The sequence below is a fragment of the Podarcis filfolensis genome (genome assembly GCF_964270895.1).
Source record: "Podarcis filfolensis genome assembly, chromosome: Z".
Lineage (NCBI taxonomy): Eukaryota > Metazoa > Chordata > Lepidosauria > Squamata > Lacertidae > Podarcis > Podarcis filfolensis.
This window is the reverse complement of record NC_139617.1, coordinates 28,337,579-28,353,060: the sequence shown is the minus strand read 5'-3', so window position 1 is coordinate 28,353,060 and position 15,482 is coordinate 28,337,579. Positions and strand designations below refer to the sequence as shown.

Here is a 15,482-nt window from a genome sequence, read left to right as displayed (position 1 = left end):
CAGGGCACCCATAATGGAACCCCAATCAGCAACCTGGCTGCTGCATTATGAACCAGTTGAAGTTTTATAGTCATCTTTAAGGACAACCTTAATAGCTGGGGAACTCTGAAAGTATTTGGTACATGTTTATTATTTTTTTGGAAATTTTATTATATATATATTTGGGAATTTAAGAATAGCAGGGACCCGCAACAAAATGAACTTTGCTTTTTCCAGTACACTGGCATTAGTTTGCCTGTCTTCCCAAGTGATATGTAAAAACTTTTGGAGACACCATTGATGGAATCTTTTAAGGAGTTAGAGATGGTGTTTATAAATGGTCCATGTTCCACAAGCATACAGTAAGGTTGGTAGTACAATAGCTTTGTAAACAAGCATTTTGGTTTTCCTGCGAATGTCCCGGTCCTCAAACACTTCAATCGGGAGAAAGTTGCACTCTCAGAGCTCAGGCAATGCTGGATTTCAGCAGCAATGTTGGCCCTTGTGGAAAGATAGCTACCCAGGTAGGAGAAGTGATCAGCACTTTCCAACGTTACACCATTGAGTTGGAATTGTGTCACTGTAGAGCAATTGTTTTATGCTTGTTGGTGCAGCACTTTGGTTTTCTGGATGTTGAGTGATAGGCCAAGCTTTTTGTAAGCTTCTGCGAAGCTATTTAGGATGGTTTGGAGGTCATCCTCTGAGTGTGCACACACTATATTGTCATCAGCATACTGAAGCTCTATGACGGAAGTTAAGGTAACCTTACTCTTTTCTTTCAGCCTGCTCAGATTAAGGAGCTTTCAATCTGTTCGATATATGATTTCTACTGGGTGGGGGGAGTTTCCATTCGACAAAGTGTAGAATCATAATAAATAGAGAAAATAATAAATAGAGTTGGGGCAATAATACAACCCTGTTTAACACCTGATCCCACTGTGAATGGTTCACACTGAAGCTGGGGGGGGGGGCTAGCCAGGATTCTTGCCCTAGGTGAAGCCTCCAGAGGGGTACTATTGAGGCTTCTAGTCTCTGTGTGTGTGCATGGGGAGGGGGGGTCTGTTACCCGGGTGAAATAAAGCCTAATTTCGGCCCTGGTTGGAGACCTTTGGAGGAGGCATTTTTTTAAAAAAAAGTTTTTTATGAACTGCCCTAGTAGGGCAGTAATTGCTTCTTGATAATTTGCCACCCCCTCCATCATGGAACCTGGGGCAGCCTGCCGCCCTTCTTACACCTCTGGTTCTGCCTTCACAGCAGTGCATGGTGTTCTTCCTACTTCCTTTCTGTTTCCCAAGAACCCTTTTTCCAAGCAATTCCTCCCCCTCTGTCTGCTTGCTCCCCTTATGCAGATGCCTGTTTTTCAAAAGGGCACATTTTTCCTGTGTGACATCTTGCTTCCTGTAACCTCCCTCTCACCAGTAGAGTACCTCTTGCCACTATTATGGTTTCCATTGAAGTATTAATGACTTGCTTCCAGGACCTTTGGTCATTCTTACCAACTTCTATACCTGGCTGGCACCTTCTCTCCAATACTCCAAATATTAAATTCTACCATTCATTAATTTCCTAATTCGACCACCCCCAAACTCTGTTATCCCAGAGCTGTAATAAAGGATTCCCAGAGGCATCTGGTTGGCCACTGTGAGAACAGGATGCTGGACTAGATGGGGGGGGGCGCATAAGGTTATCCAGCCCTGTGATATAAAAACCAGTTTAGAGACAGAAGAAATGGTGGTGATTGATGATAGAAAGACAATTGCTCTTGATTTCTGCAGTACTCTTGTATCATTTTTATTTTTTTTATTTTGTGTTTATGTAAATCAAGAAATTGATAGGGGTGGAAAAAAATATTTATACTAAAAATGAAGGTGGAGAATGGGGGACAAAAGAAACAGAAATGTAGACATTAAAAAGGCCTTTTGGTTTGAAAGCATAGTGCACCCAAGACCCATGCAGGGTACATTTTGTGAGTTCAGCTGGAGCAATGTCACTCTTGTTAGATTTGCATAATCTAAGGGGGGGGGGAATTCGGCCACTGCAATAACATTCCAAATCCAATAGTTTCTTCTGTTCTGTAGGTCTCTGTGTTCTTCCTTCACATTTGCCTCTTCTCCAGACATAATACCAGGCATAGTGCAACCCTTTCTTTTTTACATCTTCTCCTCCCCTCTCCATTAAGGAGTATGGCACCACCTGCTTAATTTTGGGTTACAAAGAATCTAAGCATTTTTCAAATTATTCGCACACACAAGCTGCCTGCTAACTCCTTTTTAAACTTGAATTAAATCAGGTTTGATGGGAAAATTTAACTCTGTATATACTAATCACCTGAGAAAATTATTTCAGGCTCTGTCACAATAATTGCAAAAGGTGCAGCCTGTTTTTTTAAAACAAGAACACAGCAACAACAACATTTATTATATATTTGATTGCATTTATATGCCACCTTTTTCTCCAAGGAGCTCATGGTAGTATACATCGTTATTTCCCCTTCTCATTTAATCCCCACAACAACCTTGGGTGACTGGCAGGACATACCCTCTGTCTCAAACAGCAAAAGTTCCCTTTGCCACTTAGCAGAGAGTTTCTTTTGGTGGGGAAGGGCTGTAGCTCAGTGGTAGAACACTTGCTTCATGTGCAGAAAGCTTCAGGTTTAATTCCCAACATCTCCTGGTAAGGATAGGGTTGGCTCCTGCCAGAAATCCTGAAGAACTGCTCCTGTTGGTGTCAACACTGTTGAGCAAGATGGATGAATTACGGTATCTGACTCAGGAGCACAGAAAGCTGTCTTATACTATCTAGTTGTTCATGCAGCTCATGCATTCATAACGGTCACCAAAGACTTCTAGGGTCAAAGCCAGTGGTCTGTGTGAAATGATCTAAAGGGTTAGTTGGGCTGAGTTGTATTAGAGAACTTTCAAACCATTTATGGATTCATGCAATTACCCAGTGTTTTATTCCAGTAGTCCATGGCCATACATCATTCCTCACTCCACAGCCTCACATGCCATGCTGTGTTCAGTGGTGTGGTGTTGAATTTTAATAGTGCTGGCAGTTTTGAAGAGAGGAAGTAGAAGACCACTGCCCTGTCACACTCTTAGTAGCTAAGAATAAAGCTATTATTTTGAGAATCTAGATCCCCAGTGCCCTAATGCATGTAGGTTGCCTGGTGAAATGTGTATGATTGCTAATGATTGTGCAGGTTTTCATGAAGGCATGTCTAATTAGGGTGTGAAGGCTGCTAAAAAGTTGTAGTATGACTTGGCAATTGAAAAAAAATGGTTAAATTAATTTAGTTTTGCTTGGTAAGTAAAATGTATGTGAAATTGCATATACCATACTTTTCTGTGTATAAGACTAGGTGGTTTTTTTTACTGAAAAAGAAGGTTTAAAAACCTGGGGTATCTTATACACAGGTAGTGGGTATGGGTGATGGGCGATTGGTTGCAGCCGTGAGCGGCAGACTGTCATTGGCGATTGTAGTGTGATTGGTGACTGCAGCAAGGATTTCTTTGCATTGGCTGTGGGAAATGGGTGTGTCAAGGGCTGCTGAGGATTGGCTGCCGCTGCGGCAATTGTGCTTGCTGTAGACTTCCACTGTTGGCGATCAGGTAGACGCTTGTAGCAGACGCGAGCAATTGTTAACGAGTGGGACGAGCAATTGCAACCATCAGGTTAGTGATTTGCTGCATCCCCCCCCCAAAGCTCAATAACTCTGGGCAATTCTCCCCCCAAAAGCTCAACAACTCCTATCCTTTGGGCCATTTTCTGAAATTGGAGTCCCGCCAAGTAGGCGTCTTACACAAAGGAGCGTGTTATACACGGAAAAGTACAGTAAATTGTTAAAAACTATTGCCAAGTACTTGCAGTTTTTTTTATCATCATCATAATCATCATCATTATTATTAAGCATTACCTGACATTTTCAGAAATTAAAATTGTTTGATTTTCCCAAAGCAGTTTATGTGCTTCTTCATCAAACATAGACTTACCAAGCTAAACGTTGTCCAATCACAAAATAGCACATGATAGCAGATTTGAATTCCTCACACCCCAAAAACCTATTTTTAAGACCCATCCCTGAAAAAAATTGCAGAAATTAAGTTACACCCTAAAATGACAGAAATTAAGTTACCCCCTAAAATGACATGCCCTAATACCTAATAAGTACAAAATGGCACCATTGACAAAGGATTCTGAATATTGCCTAGTCATTGTGGATGATGAAGGATGTGACTTGATGCCTTGGATGGTGCCTGACTCATCTGCATAGCCTCAGCATCAGTTTCACACATTGACCAGGAAATGTGGATAGTCCCCAAGGGGAAAATAGGTTCATTTGCTGGTCAGTGTGCACATTACCCATTTGATATTGCCTACTTATATGCATTCTCCATCATTTGGAGGATCTGAATGTTTGCTTCAGTGAGCAGAATCTTCTGTTCATGTGCGCCCATTTTCCAAGCCTTCATTACTGTTCATCGAGATTTTTTTCCATTGAATTTGGTAAATTGCAGCCTTAAGACCAAATGGTTGATGCATATAGTGTATATACAATTTGGGCTTTCCCTAACTGCAAGCCCCTCCCAGCCTTCACACCAGTAGTAAACTCAATTAATCAGTACCCACTAGAAAAGAGATACTGAACTGTATGGGTTCTTTGTGTGGCGTTCCATTGTTTTGGTCAACCCACCTGCACTTGTTTTGGTCTGTGCAGCAGCAGGTGTCTGCACCAGGTGCTTGCAGGTCTGGAATGTACTCATTTAACAGCACCAAGCTTTCTCTGTGTGTAGGTCTTTTAGAAAGCATCTCTTTGTGTTTTTAAGCCCCTTTTATACATCTGACAAGCAAATCCCCTTTAAGTCAGTTAAATCAGTTAGTAAAATCAACTCTGAATATGTGTCAGATAACAACAAAAAAGCAATAGTTGTGCAAATTAATCCATTGTAGCTCTGCAACTGTGTGCTCTTATATTCTGTAGAGTTGGAACGAAGAAGCGTTTTGCTGTCATTATTAAATAACACACCCAATAAAGAGAAACAGTGTTACATAGTGACATTTGCCGAGTTGACTTTGAGATAGAATGCAGTGGAAATTGCAGATGCCTTTTATGTTCTCGTTAAGGCATTCAGAGGCAGAAACTCCTTTAACACATGATCACCAAAGCGAGTTTATCTTGCTTAATGAAGTTACACTAAGGCTTATAATTTGTTCCTGAATTTCACAGAATGTTATATATATCCAGAACTTCAACTACTAAGGTTTCCAGGATCTTGACCTAAAACTGCCACAGTTTTACTGGAACTTGCTCTCTAGCAGAGGTAGCCAATGTGGACTCCAACTCCCATCAGCCCCAGCCAGCATGGGCAATAGCCAAAGATGGTGGGAATCGGAGGGCACCATGTTAGTTACCTCTGCTGTGCTTTCTTTCATTCCTTGCAAGTATAATAGCTTTGTTTCAACATTCTGGCCCACCCATCCTCTGCAGATCTTTAGATCCATGGTTGTCAGACTAGGATGCTGGTGACATCCCTTTCCAGTTTTCCCTGTTTGAAAGCTGCTGCCCATCTTCTCCAGTTTAAGTCTGAGGGAAGCCCAATCAATAGATCCAATTATTAGGAGATTCTTGGGCATGAGCCAGAAGTTCACTCTTCAACACTCTTCAACACTAACTTGTTGTGCAATAGCCCAAGTTTAGGCCCAGACACTAGATTCAGATCATGGCAAGTCAAACCATGACCAAACCAGCAGGTAAAGAATACATATTTATTTAAAGATTTGAAATAGGCTTAGTTTGGACCAAAAAAAGGAGGAAAAGATATTTGATATTAAGTTTTGTATTTTTCTCTATAAACCCAAATAATTTTTTTAAAGAACAAAAATAGCAGCTACAGAAAGATCTTGTTGCTCAATAGAATAAAAGAGCTACATAAAACATTGCAAGCTCTAGACATCTTGATGGGGAAGAGCAGGTGCAATAAAACAATCTATTTTAACTAACCCTAATACTTCACCATCATTCTCTCCCCACTGCCCCATGAGAAATGGCTGCAGAGTCCAAGTCCAGCTGTAAGTATCAAACAAGGGAAGCAGAATGCTAGTTAGGATTTAGCCGGGGACCTTGATTGATTGATGCAAATGGGTTTTATACAGCTGGACATCTTTGTCCAAGTCAGCCAACTCTGAGACTCCTTAGCTGTAACTTCCCATGACCCAGAGCAGGAAATGATAAAAAGGGAGGTGTATCTCTCTCTCTCTATGGCACAGTTGGATGATTGCTTTAATTGCTGAAGTCTTAGAATGGCTTTGAAGGGTTGCCAACCAGATAAGCAGGTGCTGTAAATCTGCCTGCTATCTGAGAATGAGCGACCAGGAATGAGTGTTCGGAGCGTCACCATTCTCATAAATCCATCCCTCTCAGCTGAATCCAAGTTTGGTTACTCCCCCCAACCCTAGGGGTTAACCCTTTGTTGGAGGCAAAGGTGTTGCAGGAGTTGTGTAGGCTCCCTGCATATTTGAGAAATGCAGAAGATCACAGCTTTAGATCTTGTAAGGATCTTATGCATGTAGAAAGGGTGCCCTACTTCAGGAGCAATTCCTCCAATTCTTGGAGAGTGATGGAGATGGTAATGGAAGATGGGGGGGGGGGAGAGCTATTGTGCTTGAGTCCACTTTCCCACATTACGTTAGGGATTGAAAGGCCAGGATAGGGCTTTTGCAACCTGAGCTTTCATGCTGCTGAATTCCTGGTTATTTAAATAAGAGTTCTCCCAGAACATGCATTAATTCATTTTTTCCTTTCTCTCTCTCATATATATATATATATATATATATATATATATATATATATATACATACACACAAACACACAAACACACACACACACACACACACACACACACACCACACACACCCTTCTTCCATCATGAAACTCAAGGGCCAAGTAAGTGAAATTCCCAGGTGGTCTCTTCCCCCTGCCCCACCAGGCACTGCTGCATCATGTGATTTTTCATTCCATAGTCCTGGCATTTGGATGCAAACATTAGCTGAACCTTAATTGTCATCTGATTCACAGTCTCTTTCTCTCTCTGCCCCCCTCCTCAGTTAGCCTTTATCCCTGACTCGTACCCACATTGCATGCATATTATACATGCCTACCAGGCTGCTCAAATACAATACTGCACTGTGTGCGCACATAAATGTACAGACAGAGATCAGATTGTAATAGCTAAACTTAATCAAATAATTGTTTTCTTTCCCCCGAAGGTGAAAGCAAACAAACATAGATTCCTGAGAATCCTGCTATTACAACTCATTTTATCTCTCCCTCCCAATTTAGTAATTTTGCATACTCTAGATTTTCTTCTCATCCCTCTTCTAATTTTGTGGTCCCCTTGCTGTCTAGCTAGCTTCTCTTCTCTGTCTCCTTTCTCCTCCTTACGTCTTTCTCATGGCTTCTTTAGGACAGAATTATATGATAGCCAGTGTGTTTGGTTCACTTGCTCTTTTCTCCTGCATTGCCCTGGTCTGGTCTTGTGGAGGAGCCCACAGAGCAAGGCAGATCCATTGTTGCAGCACCATGGACAGCAGCTAGCGCTGGAAGTGACCTGAGCACTTGTGAGCCTCTCCCACCTCTTCGCCTAGACTGTGCCCCCTTATGGGGAACTTGGAGCAGTGGCTCCTAAAATTTTTTTCAGAGAACCCTTTTGGTTCCATGAACTCAATCCCCATGCCCCCACGCCCTCCAGCCTACCCTATAGAAAGCATTATTCAGATCAGTGAGTTGCCCAACCCACTAAGGAAGGCAATAACACAATAGAATTCAAAGCAGTAACAATTAATTACACATTTAGTCAAAATCCAGCTAAAAGTATTTAGTTTAATTAATTCAACTAAACTGGTGAACTTGATCCAATGATACCAGTTTTTCTAAATCTGATAGACATTTATACCTCCAGTGCCCCCTGCCCACCTTTCCTTTTAGTACCCCTTGGTAATCCCACTGCTCTCAAGGGGCATTATCACCCAATTGGGGGCCATTGCCTTAAAGGGTTGACCCTTTGGCCTGAAGATGAGCATGTCTTCTGCATCTCTGGTATGCTACCTGTTCCCCTAGATTGGTGGTGTCCTGTAGAAGGCATTCAGTTCCTCACAATGAATGGAAGGCATTTGTGAGGGCTCTGACGTCGGTCCTACACAGACCTTGATACTCTGTGGAATAAGGCTTGGTAGACTGTTGCCTACTAGCCTTGGGTTCAGTGGTCCCTTACTCAGCAGCACCAGGCTCAGATCAAAGTACCCAGCCTGGCTTCTTAACTGGTGACACCATAGCCTCTAACACTGTTCTCTGGTCACTGCCAGCCTCTGGGTACATGAAACCCATCAAGGTTAGTGGTGTGATCTGAGGATGTCTCATCATGCATTTTGACACCTTTAATTGGTTTCTGCTCCTGTGGGTGGAGATGGCTTCACATGTTTTGTGTCACTGAATGTCACAGAAAGAGGGAGAGAGAGGAAATGCAGGTCCCCCAATTGTGGCAAACAGCTGTACACGGGCCATATGTGAAGTGGTTTGTAATTCTTATACAATGCATTTTAGGTTCTTTCAGAAGCGTGTAATGATAATGAAGATGAGGATTGTAAGTTTTCTGATTTACCAACCTGGTAGGTGAGATAGAGATAGAACTATGAAATATTTTTTTAAAGGGGAGAGGGGAGAAAAAATTAAAAATCATGCCCAGTTCAGTTTTTGTAAGAGATTGACTTAGGTGACAAGCCTATGTCATTTATCAGTAAACGGGGTGGGGAATGGCTGTATTAGTAATCCACCCACCTTCCCCATTTTGTATAATGATCTTGAGCTAATTAAACTAGCTCTGGCTGGAGGAAAGAGATCAGAATGGTAGTGCTTGATGACTCATTTTATTAAAACTTCACCATGCATTAATAGAATATTATGGAAGGTTCTCTGCATGGAAAGTACTCTATCCTTACAGTCATAACTCCCTCATTGCTTTTCGATTCTGTTCCTTTGCTTTGGCCTGCCTCTTTCAGAATGTTGTTTTCTATTTGTTGTTTATTGAACTTCTATCCCAGCCTTTTTTCCAAGGAGCTCTTGGTTGCCTTTAATTCTCACATCATCCCACTGAGAGGCAGTGACTGGCCCAAGGTCACCCAGTGTGCTTCATGGTACAGTCAATATTTGAACCTTGGTCTCCCAGGCCCTGGTCCAACACTCTAAACTCATGCTGCTCTAGAACAGACACCCTGTTCAAGCCTTCATGCACCACCCTGCTTGGTCATCTAGTTCCACATCTTCCCCCTCCTTCTTGGGACCCACCTATCCCCTCCATGTCATCTTCACAGGACTTATAAGCGATTTACAAATATATAAGATACCAAACATCTTGTCAGCCAAATGACCCAGCCAGCAATTTATATGAGCATAGTCCCTGTTGCGTGATTTCTTCAGGTTGAATCTTATTTCCTGGTCAGTAGAGTAGTATGCCCTCCCTATGTGTAGCCCCCTAGACATATCTTATTTTGGATCCAAGGCTCCATTCTGCAACTCCTGGATCTTTTCCTTCCCCTTTCTCTGGATGACAGTCCTCTCTCCCTCTGTTGTTCTTGCCTGTTCCTCCCAGTCCAGATTTGCTGCCCAGATTGGCTACCACTGTTGTTTGGGGTTTAGGTCCTGCTGCCATCAATGGGGTGCTGTGCTCTTTTTGCCATTTGCCTCTGTGTGGATTAGCCATTGCTGTAGAGACTGCAGATTTCAGTCCAACATATTGTTACAGGCCACCCCAATCTCTGAGCAGTGTGAGATTCCAGGGGTTCCAGGCGTGCTTTACCCAGGGTTTCCTTTTGGAAAATGAGGCATCTGTTGTGTCTTTATTGGTTTATTTACAACCTGGTTTTATATACAACCTGAGCCTAAGATGAAGGGGTTTATAGCATTACACTTCAAGAGGTCCCTGCTTCTGCCATAGCTGCAGCCCTGGATTCAAACAGACACCAGCCATGGCTCTCTTTCTCTGCTTCCATCTTGCTGTGTTTAACAGACTGTCACCTCCCCACCTCAAGCTCATCCTGCCATCTGCAATTCTAAGCTATTGCTAACAAACTCAAAGCTGGAGGAGGGGCGCCTCACAGGAGCCCTTGGCAAAGTTTCCTCTCTCTGGCTTTCCTAATGGCCCATTACCTTCCCTGTGGCTTTGTCTTTGGCTGATTTCCCCAGGTGATTTCCTGAACACAAGAAGCTGGTTTCACCTGTATTTTAACACTTTGCAAAATCCAGTGTCTGGCAGCCAATTTTAACACTCCAAACACTGAACCGCCTTGAGACCTCTGGGTATAGGGCGGTATATAAATTCAATAAATAATAAAATAACTCACATTGGACCCAGGAATTTAAGAGGATCTGGCACCTACAAACCCATACACCCACAACTCATAACAATACCGAGCTGATAGCTTTTGGCTCAAGGTGCAGACCTCCACCCCCATCCCAGTTGGCACTTTGTCCCAATGGGAAGAAGTTGGGGATTTTTTGGGAGATGCATCCTTTATGGGTTATGCAATGACTCAGTACGTGGATACTTAACAGGTGTTACATATTACACCGAAAAGTAATTTTATTGCTAATATTAACATTGCTATTAGATAATGCTGATTATATTTTGCACTAAAAGGATTGAAAAGGGGATGGCAAGATGAGATGAGGCGAGTGCTCTTCTTTCTTGCCTGTTCTAGAAAGAAAGAGAGAGAGAGAGAGAGAGAGAGAGAGAAAGAAAGAAAGAAAGAAAGAAAGAAAGAAAGAGAGAGAAAGAGATGTGTGCTAGAGTATAGTCTTCCATTCCATAGGGGGAGAACAGCTGTGTCAGGGCTATGAAATACATTGAGAGTGATAGCATTGAATTACTGGGTGCATCTGAGGCAATGTTCACATTGTGGCAATTTCACCTCCTTCAGTAACAGAACAGGCCGCCTTCTACTTTGATCATGGATGTATATTTTATTTTATTTTAAAGAGGAAGGAAAGAAGACAAAGCTTTGGTTCAAAGTGTGTGTGTGTGTGTGTGTGTGTGTGTTTAATGCATGCCTGGTGATGATGATATTTTTCTATGAACAGCATTCTGCTGCTTTTAAACAATGAGTTGGAAGATTCCTGTTTGAGCAAGGTTGATAATGTAGAACAGTGGTTCCGAAGGCAGGAGGTGAGATTACTTGGGGGGGCTGCTAAGAGGCATGGAGGCAGCAGGGGGCCGCTGAAGGCGTAATTGACTATCAGACTTTGAAGAGCTGGCATCGCTGGATCAAGTTCATAAGTTTAGTTGAATTAATTAAACCTAATAGTTTTAACTGGGTTTTGAATAAATGTGCAATTAATTGTTACAGTTCTGAGTTTTAGTTGGTCAAGCAAACTGCTATTCTAAATAATGCATTTATTTATTTATTTATTCATTCATTCATACATACATACATAAGACACCTTTTTCGCAATTGGAACGCAATATGGCTTTCATGTGGTCGGGTAGGAGCCACTGGGGATGAGCTTATGGAACCAAGGGGACAGTGGCCCCAGAAAGTATAGGAACCACTGGCATAGATGGGGAACCTTTTTTATCCTGAGCACCACACTTCCTTAAGGGGAACTTTCCAGAGGGACACATGCCAGTGGTGGGCAGGGCCAAAGGCAAAAGTGAGTGGAGCTAGAAGGAAAAGTGGGAGGAGCACAGGTGTGTCTCTCACCTTTGACAGTAGGCTGCATTTTAGCCACACAAAACTCAAAAGATTTCTAAACACATACATCTTTCTTTCTCTCTCCCTCTCTCCTAATTTAGGTAATCAAGAAGCATCATCATAGTCCCAGGATACAATCCGGACAGGCTTAACATTCTAGGTAAGTGTGGAGTTCATCTTGCCACATCTCTGTGTTTGCACAATGTTTGGGAAAGTGTTAATTAGAAATGTGAACTGAATGAAATTTCTCACCCATTCCCAGGTAGAAGGAGCCCCAAATGGAGCTGACGCTAGGTGGGATTTAGGGAAAACTAGAAATGGGCTTTTGAGAGTAGTTGTCTGCTTTCTAATTGGTTTATTCTGACTTTAAGTATTATGATCTCATAGTGGTGGTGATCCAGGGGAAATCACATATTTGTTGTTTGATTCTGACAATTTGGTGACACAGTCGTGAGATTTGCAACGGCTGCCCAAAAACTGAGGAGAAATTTTAGTAAGGTTAATATTGTGAATTGCAATGTGTGTTAATGTGTTGGTTCCTTTCACCTTTCATATTTAGATATTTTCTCATTTTTTAACCTTTATTGTTATCATCATCATCATCAGTGCTTTTTTTTCCTAAAAAAAATGTTTTAGGGGTACTCTCATTAAACACTCGCTTCTGTCTGAAACTCAGGAAACACCGTGACAGGAAATGAGGCCACCATCGGGGGTAGCAATGGAACTGATGGTTTACCATTCTAGAGAAGAAACTATTTTTTTAAAAAAAGATTCAGTTTCTTGATTCACAAAATGTTTAGGGGTATGCGTACCTGTCAGGGAACTGGCATCGGAACTAGAGGAGGAGGCAAGGCTCCACAGCGATGCTGGAGAAGGGCCAAGCAGGGAGAGAGGCAGCTCTCCGGCTGGGGAAGAAAATCAGCGTAACACCAGGGATAGAGGGGGGCCGATGGGGGAAGCGGAGAGGAGGCTCCAGGACACCTCGCAGGAGACCAGCGAGGAGAGCACGGGTCCTCCGCTGCCCACACCCACCCTGCGCAGAAGACTTCCGCGCAGGGAAAGTAGGCGGCGACTTGGCATCAAAGAACTTCTTTGCTGGAAGAGGTTCAAGAAACGCCCACTGACGGATTCTGCTAGTGACTGAACAGCCACGGAGAGAATGGCTGTCCAGACAGAAAAGGTTTAACCAGGCAACCTAGCCCAGAGCGGCGGTAACTTACGCACGAGCAACCCCTAAAACCATTACAGTACCCATGCTTCCCTCCAGAAAAAAACATGGATTATTATTATTAGTAGTAGTAGTAGTAGTATAAAAGGTAAAGGGACCCCTGACCATTAGGTCCATTCATGGACGACTCTGGGGTTGGGGTGCTCATCTTGCTTTACTGGCCGAGGGAGTCGGCATACAGCTTCCAGGTCATGTGGCCAGCATGACTAAGCCGCTTCTGGCGAACCAGAGCAGCGCACAGAAACGACGTTTACCTTCCCGCCAGAGTGGTACCTATTTATTTACTTGCACTGCGTGCTTTTAAACTGCTAGGTTGGCAGGAGCTGGGACAGAGCAATGGGAGCTAACTCTGTCGCGGGGATTCGAACCGCTGACCTTCTGATCGGCAAGCCCTAGGCTCTGTGGTTTAACCCACAGCACCACCCACGTCCCTCCCAGTAGTAGTATAGAGTAATGTAAAATTATATTTTGGTTGGTGCTGTTCTTTAATATTGTGTTAGTGTATATATTTTTTCTGTGGTTGATATGACCATGATGGTCAACAAAATATCAGTAAGTTAAACATATTTGGTGATGTGCACATTGACACTGCTAATTTAATTAGAATAGTATACTTGCTAAGGAGGAAGACGCAATGTTTAATCTCTAAAAAGAGACATGCTTTTTTTGTCCTACAAGTTTCTGTCCATGCCTTAGAGAGGGAAGGATGCAGGAAAGGGAAGGCACTCTGTGCATGCTCAGTCAGGCACTTTTACTTATTCTCACTGTCTAGAAGAAATGCTTATTGGTTACCAAGCCTAGACAGTTTGCTGACCCCTGATTAGGTTCATTTTGACACAATTGCATAACAACACAAAAGTTGTTGAGCTTTTTTTTGGCAAAGGAAATGCCAACATCTAAACATCGGTTTCCGACTGCAGTATTCCAGCTATGTCTAGGAAATTGCAGACATATGGAAACCTTCGCATAACAGACATTTCCAAAATTACAATGCTAGTTTAACACAACTGCATCAAGGTAAATATATTAATGAGACATTCTTGCTGCCATGAGTTTGCAAAAGGGAATTGCAGCATTCAAGCACCCACTAATATGGTAAACCTTGCTGTCATGTAGCTTGAGGTGACACAGGAAAACAAATTTAATTGTCATGCCTTCTTGTGCATCCTCTCGCATGTATGTTCTCAGCAACCAACAAGACCCTTTAGTGCAAGGTCCTTTTCTAACAGCACATCAGTAGTAAGAACATACAATGAGAATCACAGCAAAGGAATAATTACGAAACACACACACCAAACAGCTGCATTGAGTTGAATAACAGATTTAGAAAATGCAGACTTTAATTAATCTGTGTTTTCTGCTGGGATTTCAGTACCATCTGATTTGCCTTTCATGGATGAAAAGTATAATTGTAGCTTCCCCCCAACACCACCTCCTTGTAGCTGCAAGTTTATCCTCCCAAGAAATTGATTCAGTTCTTCTGTTTCCTAAAGAAAGCTCAATATGAAACTAATAGTACATGGTGCAAGGCACAGATAATGGACTAGGTCTAAATGCCAGCATCGTCAGAAAGCTGGAGCAAGCGCTGTGACGTGAGGCTTTCGGAAGTGCCTCCTGTCAGTGCTGTCCGTTAACAGTTTGACATGCTGGTTTATGGATCCAGAGCTACGTCTTAAGAAATGGCATTGGTGTGGAACTTACCACTCAGTAGAATGAATTGTTTGTGCAGTAGCCCAGTTTTAAAAAAGCAGCAGCAGCATATAAAAATTTATTCTTGGAAAGGGCCTTGATCTAATATGCAGGCAGGTGTTAGTGTCAGCTTGGACTTAAGGGTTCAGCTGGCAGCAAAACTCGTTTGCTCGCTGATACAGAACTGAACTTGGGCCATAGGGCACAAAAGCCTTAATACTGTGGAATTCCAGTGCAGCAATATGACCATCTCAAATGGAAGTATTCACAAGTAATTTCACTGTTAGGAAAGATCAACGTCAGTTTTGTTGTGCCAGTTGTCTGTTCTCATTCCCAATATTCAGTCACACTAGCACAGGGCTTCCCAACATTTGGCAGCATATTTGGAATTCTGAGTGTGTGTTTGTGGACGCAGCCACAAAATGATTGCAGTGAATGTGTGTCTGTTCACAAAATGGCCACTGCGGTAGGAGAGGCAAGTCACAAAAAACATCAGGCAAATTGGTGAGAATAAAAGACAAGTAGTTTGCCTAATAGCCTAAGTGCAAGGCAAGGTGGGTGTGAACTGCAAAACACAAAACCACATGGAACCTATCTGTTCCATCAGTGAACCCATTTCACAGAAACATGCTAAGTAATTCCTCTAAAACACTTCTGAATAAAATCTTCAAAACTGTATTTGTTTGCCTCAGGTTAATAGGAAAACCATCCCCAAATCTATTTCACATGAATTCATTACCAAGTCAATTCCTGTTTAATTTTCAGTCTACTCATTTCTCCTTCAAGCCAACTTCCACCCTCCAATCTCCTCCTCCTCTCCAAACCACAAACCAAACACTCTCTC

The 15,482-nt window shown here is 42.5% G+C and overlaps 1 protein-coding gene across 2 annotated transcripts in view; it reads left to right on the top strand.

The window, feature by feature from the left end:
- The window catches only part of NEXMIF (neurite extension and migration factor), a 213,467-nt gene that overhangs the window by 121,573 nt on the left and 76,412 nt on the right, over positions 1 to 15,482 (top strand). For both annotated transcript variants that reach the window (XM_083596257.1, XM_083596256.1), the window contains exon 3: positions 11,823 to 11,881. The gene's annotated coding sequence lies outside the window, so the exon portion shown is untranslated. The remainder of the gene's footprint in view (positions 1 to 11,822; positions 11,882 to 15,482) is intronic.